Source organism: Mustela lutreola, chromosome 16 (assembly GCF_030435805.1).
Source record: "Mustela lutreola isolate mMusLut2 chromosome 16, mMusLut2.pri, whole genome shotgun sequence".
Lineage (NCBI taxonomy): Eukaryota > Metazoa > Chordata > Mammalia > Carnivora > Mustelidae > Mustela > Mustela lutreola.
Window position 1 is genome coordinate 60,339,113 of NC_081305.1, and position 7,286 is coordinate 60,346,398.

Genomic DNA, 7,286 nt, shown 5'->3' on the forward strand with positions numbered 1-7,286 from the left:
AAGAGTTTCAAAGCTAATAGGTCTGTAACAACTTCAGGGATGCCATGCTCCCATCAACAAGAGAGACCTGGGTTGCAACCCTAACTTTGCTATTTCCTGTCTGTGACATAGACCAAGGAAGTTTGCCTCTTTAAGCCTCAACTTCCTCATCTGTAAAATGGGGATATTATTAGATCCTACGTGACCAGGTTGTGTTAAGAAATCGGAGATGTGAAGTGGGCATGCAGAAAAGACTGGGAATAATTAGTAGCAGAACGAACTATATACCCCGTAGATAATGTAGACACCCCTCACGGTATAGACCCCCAATCACAGACAACAAACACAGCGTACTGACCGTGTGAAAAGGCCTCTTGATGGCATAAGTCCCACCATGACCCAGTCAGGTAATTCAATCTTTCTGTTTCTATGACATACAGTCATGGAGGGTGGCACGCCTCGTGATAGAGTCTGGGCCATCACAGAGAATGGGCATTCCTGGTGAAAATGTCCCTTGGGTAGTTGACCTCTGGTGGTTTGTGAAAACCTATCCACCGATATTGTAACCCCTCAGGGATTGATGCGACTGTACCACAGAAGTGTGGACCTTTTTGGATAGTTCACTTGCTTCATGGACGCTGAGAGCCATCCTCAAGGAAAGTGGACCCATCACCTCGGGTCATTCCTTAAAGACATGCCATCCAATCAAGGCCATATCAATTCCACTGAACAAGGGGACCCTCTTCCTCCGGGGACCCCCGCCCCCTTAGAAGAACCTCCACAAATGCCTCCTGGGGCTTGTGAAAAGTGCAGCCTCTCACTAAGACCTAAGACACGCTCCGGGGAGAAAAGAACTCTGTCTAGACAGTGAAGGTGCCCTCGGCTCCCACGGACCTAGCACTCCCTGTTCCAGTTTACTATCCTGACACAGATAACATTTATCCTGTTGCTGTCAGGCTAAGGCAAGGACAGAACTTGTCCTCAAAGAAGTCCCAACACTCCACGGACCTCACTCCTGGAAAGGAAACTGTATGGATGATGAAAATCATAGTCCCATCACCTGTAATGAGCGAGAGTGAGCCGGTACTACAGTGTGAACATTGTAGCTCCCTTAGAAATAACACGAATCACCCCAGAGAGAGAATGCAGCCATCTCAACAGGGTGAACGCCCTCAAACACAAAATGTGATCCCATTAGAGAGTATCAAAGTGCTGAAGGGCCCCTGGGCTCAGACCTGGGTCCTCTTCTCTCCTCCAACTGTTGCTCGTTCCTTTGGTGATCTCCACCAGCGCCATGTTTTCACACGCCCTCTCGATGCTGGTTCCACCCGAATTTCTCTCTCCAGCATAGGACTCACCCCTGGTCTCCAGTCTCACACACCCAACTGCCTCACTGGTGTCTCCCTTTGGATTTCTCAAGCTTGCCAAGTCAAAATGGCTTCCATCCGCTCCCCCCAAACTTCCCCATCTTGGGCACCTGCTGTGCCATTTTGCAAACTGCTCAGGCCTAATTCAAATTCTTGGAGTCCTCTTGACTCTCTCTCCTCCCTCATTCGATTGGAAAGGAACTCCCATGGGGTGAACTTTCAGCTGCTTGAGAATATAGCTCCTAGTCACCACCGCCACCACCAAACCCCTGGTCTGGGGACTCCTCGCGCTCTCCTGGTTGCCACCAGCCCCTAGAGTTTGCGTGCACCCACAGCCAGAGGGGTTCTAGTAAATCACTTGACTTCCCTGTGCTGTCCCCAATCCTCTGTTCCCTTGGAGTAAAAGCCAGCTCCCAGTATTGACCAGCAGGACTCTTCCTCCCTGACTTTGCCTCCCACCTTTCCCCTCCATTTCTGTGCCAGCTGCACTTCCAGCCTCTTTGAGATTCCTTGAACAGGCCGGGCAGATGCCTGCCTCGGGGATTTTGCCAGTGTTGTTCCATTTGCTTGTAAGTCTCCCCGCAGCCCCCTAAGCCACCAGAAGTCTACATAGCTCTGCCCTTCATCTCCTTCAGGCTTTTTACTCAGAAAGCACCTTCCCAATAAAGACCCTACCTGATCACGCCATTTTATTTTATTTTAAGATTTTATTTATTTATTTATTTGACAGACAGAGATCACAAGTAGGCAGAGAAGCAGGTAGAGAGAGAGGAGGAAGCAAGCTCCCTGCTGAGCAGAGATCCCGATGCGGGGCTTGATCCCAGGGATCATGACTTGAGCCGAAGGCAGAGGCTTTAACCCATGGAGCCACCCAGGTGCCCATGATCACGCCATTTTAAATTGGAGCCCCCGTACTAGGCCCCTGCGTTTTCTCCATGGCACTTTTCTCAAGTGACATATATTTCTATGTCATTGTAGCTCTCTTAGAAACTACAGTGTTTCTAACATTGTTAGAATATTAGAATTCTAACTCGTCATCTGAATCCCTCCTCTAGCCTTGCTCTATCACTGGCGCCTACACCGGTGGTGGCGGGTGGGTGTCGTAGAACAGTCTGGTAATACATACCTGCTGAAATGAACTGAGTCCGTGTACAGAAGGCATAACCCCACTGTGGGAACCCACCATACAGACAGAACAAAGCCCAAAACGGATTCAAACTCCCATTTGCGGGGTGGCTCTCGTATGGACGGTGGAAACCCAAATAGTACAATGCTCAGAAATGGCGTGAACCCCAGGACAGGCAGCACGACCCCCGTAAACCTCATGCAAGTAGGGTAACCCTCATAAATGATATGAGCCCCATTCAAACAGCATGGCCTTCATAAACTTTGTGAGCCTCGTAAAAAAGGGCAACCCACATAAATGGTGTAAACCTCACATTGCCAGCATAAAGCTCATGAACAGTGCGAGCCCCATATACATGGTGGGACAGCAAATAAACCGTGCGGGTCCCCCTAAAACAGCTGTCATTACTGTGCTCTGCCAAAGAGGCAGCGTGGCTTGTTGAACTCTGTGTGAATTCCTCTAGCCACAGGGTCAACTAGTACAACCTAGGTAAACCCACATGAGCAGTGAAGACAATCGTGTAAGTAGGGTCATTTCTGTAACTGGTGGGCCTTTTTTTTTTTTTTTTAAGATTTTATTTATTTATTTGACAGACAGAGATCACAAATAGGCAGAGAGGCAGGCAGAGAGAGAGAGGAAGGGAAAGCAGGCTCCCCACTGAGCAGAGAGCCAGACATGGGGCTTGATCCCAGGACCCTGGGATCACGACCTGACCCGAAGGCAGAGGCCCCGACCCACTGAGCCACCCAGGCACCCCACTGGTGGGACTTTTCATGTGAATAGTATAGCTCCATAGTCCTACAGCCTCATGCAATATAACCCATGGACGCTGTACCCTTGCGTTGACAGTGCCATCTCTCTCAGTGGACCATTCGGTGTATAGCATAGATTTCACAACGATTACAATAGGGGTCCCTGGGGGGTTCAGTCAGTTAAGGGTATGACTTCAGGTGAGGTCATGATCTCAGGATCCTGGGGTCAAGCCCCACATCAGGGTCTGTGCTCAGTGGGGAATATGCTTCTCCCTTTCTCTCTCTGCCCCTCCCCCTGCTTCTGTGGGGTCTCTTTCTCTTTCTCTGTCAAATAAACAAAATCTTTTAAAACATGCAATGGTTGGGGCACCGAGGTGGCTCAGTGGGTTGGGCCTCTGCCTTCGGCTCAGGTCATGATCTCAGGGTCCTGGGATCAAGCCCCTCATCGGGCTCTCTGCTCAGTGGGGAGCCTACTTCCTCCACCCCTGCCTCCACCCCCTGCATGCCTACTTGTGATCCCTCTCTCTCTGTCAAATAAATAAATAATATCTTTTTTTTTTTTAAGATTATTTATTTATTTATTTGACTGACGGAGATCACAAAGAAGCAGGAAGAGAGAGAGGAGGAAGCAGGCTCTCTGCTGAGCAGAGAGCCCTATGCGGGGCTGGATCCCAGGACCCTGGGATCATGACCTGAGCCGAAACCAGAGGCTTTAACCCACTGAGCCAGCCAGGAGCCCCAATAAATAAAATCTTTAAAAAAAAATCCATTGGTTGCAATAAACCTCAATGTCACTACGTCAGTTTTAATAAGTCATTGATAATGTAGCCCTTTTCCATAAACAAGGAAAAACCCCATGTTCCATTTAAGCCTCTTGGGCCTTTGTAACCTTCATAGATTATATTATCCACCCTCCCTCCCCAAATTCTAATTCTCCCATTAAAATTTACCCAAATGCCCCTCAACACAGATGTATTAAGACAGTAGGACTCCCTGAAGGATGGTGTAACCTGTCACAGACAATGAGACCCCAAGGAAAGACCACAAAATGGTGAATTTGTGAATGTCAGGGATTTCCCAGGTCCCAACACAGGACAGGGCACATAAAAAGCACCACTTCTATTTACTGAGCATGTACGACATGCAAGGCCCTGGTTTCAATATCTGCTTTCTTTCTTTCTTTTTTTTTTTTTTTAATGTTTTTTTTTTTTTTTAAAGATTTTATTTATTTATTTATTTGACAGACAGAGATCACAAGTAGGCAGAGAGGCAGGCAGAAAGAGAGGGGGAAGCAGGCTTCCTGTGGAGCAGAGAGCCTGATGCGGGGCTCAATCCAGGACCCTGGAAATCATGACCTGAGCCAAAGGCAGAGGCTTTAACCCACTGAGCCACCCAGGCGCCCCTCAACATCTGCTTTCACTGTCATTTCAGCTTTTATCAGGCAGGGACTCCAATGATACCCATTTTTCAGATGAGGAGAGTGAGACTTAGGTTTCAAGCCCAAGACAACATAGCTAAACATGGTGACAGCTGGGGCATCAAGTACGGGATAGGAATGCCTCCCGATAGATTGGCAAGTACCCCAAAGCTATGCTGAACCCTGAACTCCTTCCCTGAAGCCCTGCCACCAACACCACCAGCAGCACACAGACAAAGTGTGAGGACAAGGTGACCAGTGAGACTGAAACAGCGTAAACTCTTCAGGCAGTAATAACCTCCTGAATATTGATAATCACACTAATAGCTAACATTTTTTTAGGATCTGCTCTGCTGGAGACAATATCCTAAATGCTTTGCACGTGTTAACTCATTACAACATGCCAAGATGTTGTTTTTTGTTTTTTGTTTGTTTTAAAGATTTTTTTGTTGTTGTTTTAAAGATTTTATTTATTTATTTAAGAGAGAGAGATCACAAGTAGGCAGAGAGGCAGGCAGAGCGAAAGAGAGAGGAGGAAGCAGGCTCCCCGCCGAGCAGAGAGCCGGATTTGGTACTCGATCCCAGGACCCTGAGATCATGACCCAAGCCAAAGGCAGAGGCCCAACCCACTGAGCCACCCAGGTGCCCCTGTTTTTTTGTTTTTATAATTATCCCTGTATGGATGTAGAAATGGAGGCACAGAGGTCTGAAATGACTCTCCCATAGTCACACAGCTAGGAAAGAAGCCCAGCTGGATTTGACCCCAGCAGCCTGGCTAAGCCCGTATTATCCTGCTTCCTGTAACATCACCCTCCCCTTCGCAGGACAATGTAATTGCAGTGAACTGTAGAGCTAAGTTAACTACAGTTTATGTAATTCTCCCAGGGGCATGGGTACAGCTCACTGTGCACACCTTTCCCCAGTGACAGGGAAAATAGGCCTTAGGCAGCATGAATTCCTGTGGACAGGTCTCTCTCCTTCGTGCATGCTTATTAACTCCAGTAAGCACTGATGATTCCTCTGTGGACGCTGGCTTTTGTTTTTGTTTTGTTTGTGTGTTAGATTTTATTTATTTATGAGAGAGAAAGGGAGAGAGGAGCAGAGGGAGAGGGACAAGCAGGCTCCATCTGCACAGAGCATGGAGCCTGATGTGGGGTTCAATGCCATGACCCTGTGATTGCGACCTGAACCAAGGGTAGAACGCTTAATCGACTGAGCCACCTGGGTGCCCCTCCTTTGTGGACATTGTAAACTCGCCACAGCCAAGACAATCCTGAATGGGACAGCAGAGGCCCCTTTCACCACAGCCGACTACTTCCTGGGCAGGATGAGTTCCTTCGTGGACAGGACAGACATCCCCACGGACAGTGGGATTCTCGCTCGCACCTGATGTGAACTGACTGTGGACCGTGAAACACCATCCCCATCAATGGAAGTCTCCCTCTAACCCAGCAGTCTCCCATGGGCAATGTGAACTCCCACCCAGGGCGTGTCTCCCTGCGGACAGTATGAAGTCACCTACCCACAACACAGTGAAGAACAGGGAACATTGCCATGTACTATGAGCCCCTTTTGTGCCAGGGTGAACCGTTCTCCAAGGTAGATCTACAAAAAGTAGGCAATGGGAACCCTCTGATGAGTATAAACTTCCCTCAGACCCAGCACGGACCCAGTCTCAACTGCCCTGTAAAAGTTCCCACAAAGCCTGCGCCATGTTTAAGTGCACACTCTTCTAGAATGTTACTTAAATAGTATAAAATACCACCGTTATAAAATAGTAGATGCAAGTCATAATAGAAAACAGCGTAAGAGGTTGTGTAAGAATCCTTCTCGGTGTGAACTTGCAGACAGTGGAATTTCCCCTCTCTCAAAGCAGATCTCCTGGCGAATCTCCCTTAAACTCAAGGAACCCCCCTGGACCCCTGATATTTCTTCCCAGCCCCGCGGAGAACTGACCACATGTCACCGGCCGCGGGAATGTTGCACAGCATGGCCCCTGCAGGCGGCTGGGTGGGTTTCCTTCACAGCCGGTGTGAATCCCGTGCGCATACTGGGAACCAATCACCGGTGGCCGAAGCCTCGGCTGAGGCCCGCGGTCACGGCTCCCCATTACCCTCTGTCCTGGCAAATGCTGCGGAGAGTCTGCGCGCACTGCAGACCGCTTCACACCTGGGGTAAACCCTGTGTCTGGGCGGCGGGAATCTACAACCGACGGGGCATATCCCTCTCCTCCCGACCTCGTGTGAACATGCCCCCCACCCTTAGTAAAGAGACCTTATAAAAGTCTCGCTCCGCCAAGTGCGAACACCCACAAAGCAGCTCTCCACAGAAAGTAGTGTGAGGGGAATCTGGTGTGAAGCCTCACGAAGCGCCGTATTTTCCCATCTCGTGGCCCGAGCTGCCAGAAAACTGCACCGCTCTAATTGCCAAAGTCTTGGAAGACAAGACTTGTCCCCCCGGGTCCCCAAGCCCCGGGCCCCGCGCGTTCACTACTCCACGGCAGCGCGCGCCTCCCCACACGCGCACGTTCTCTCCCCTCCCGGTGGCAACAGGGCTTTCTGCGGGGCCGCGCCGGACTTTCGGAGGCTGTTGATTGGTCATAGTCCCGGCCACCCTACAGCCAATCAAGAGGGGGAAAGGTGACA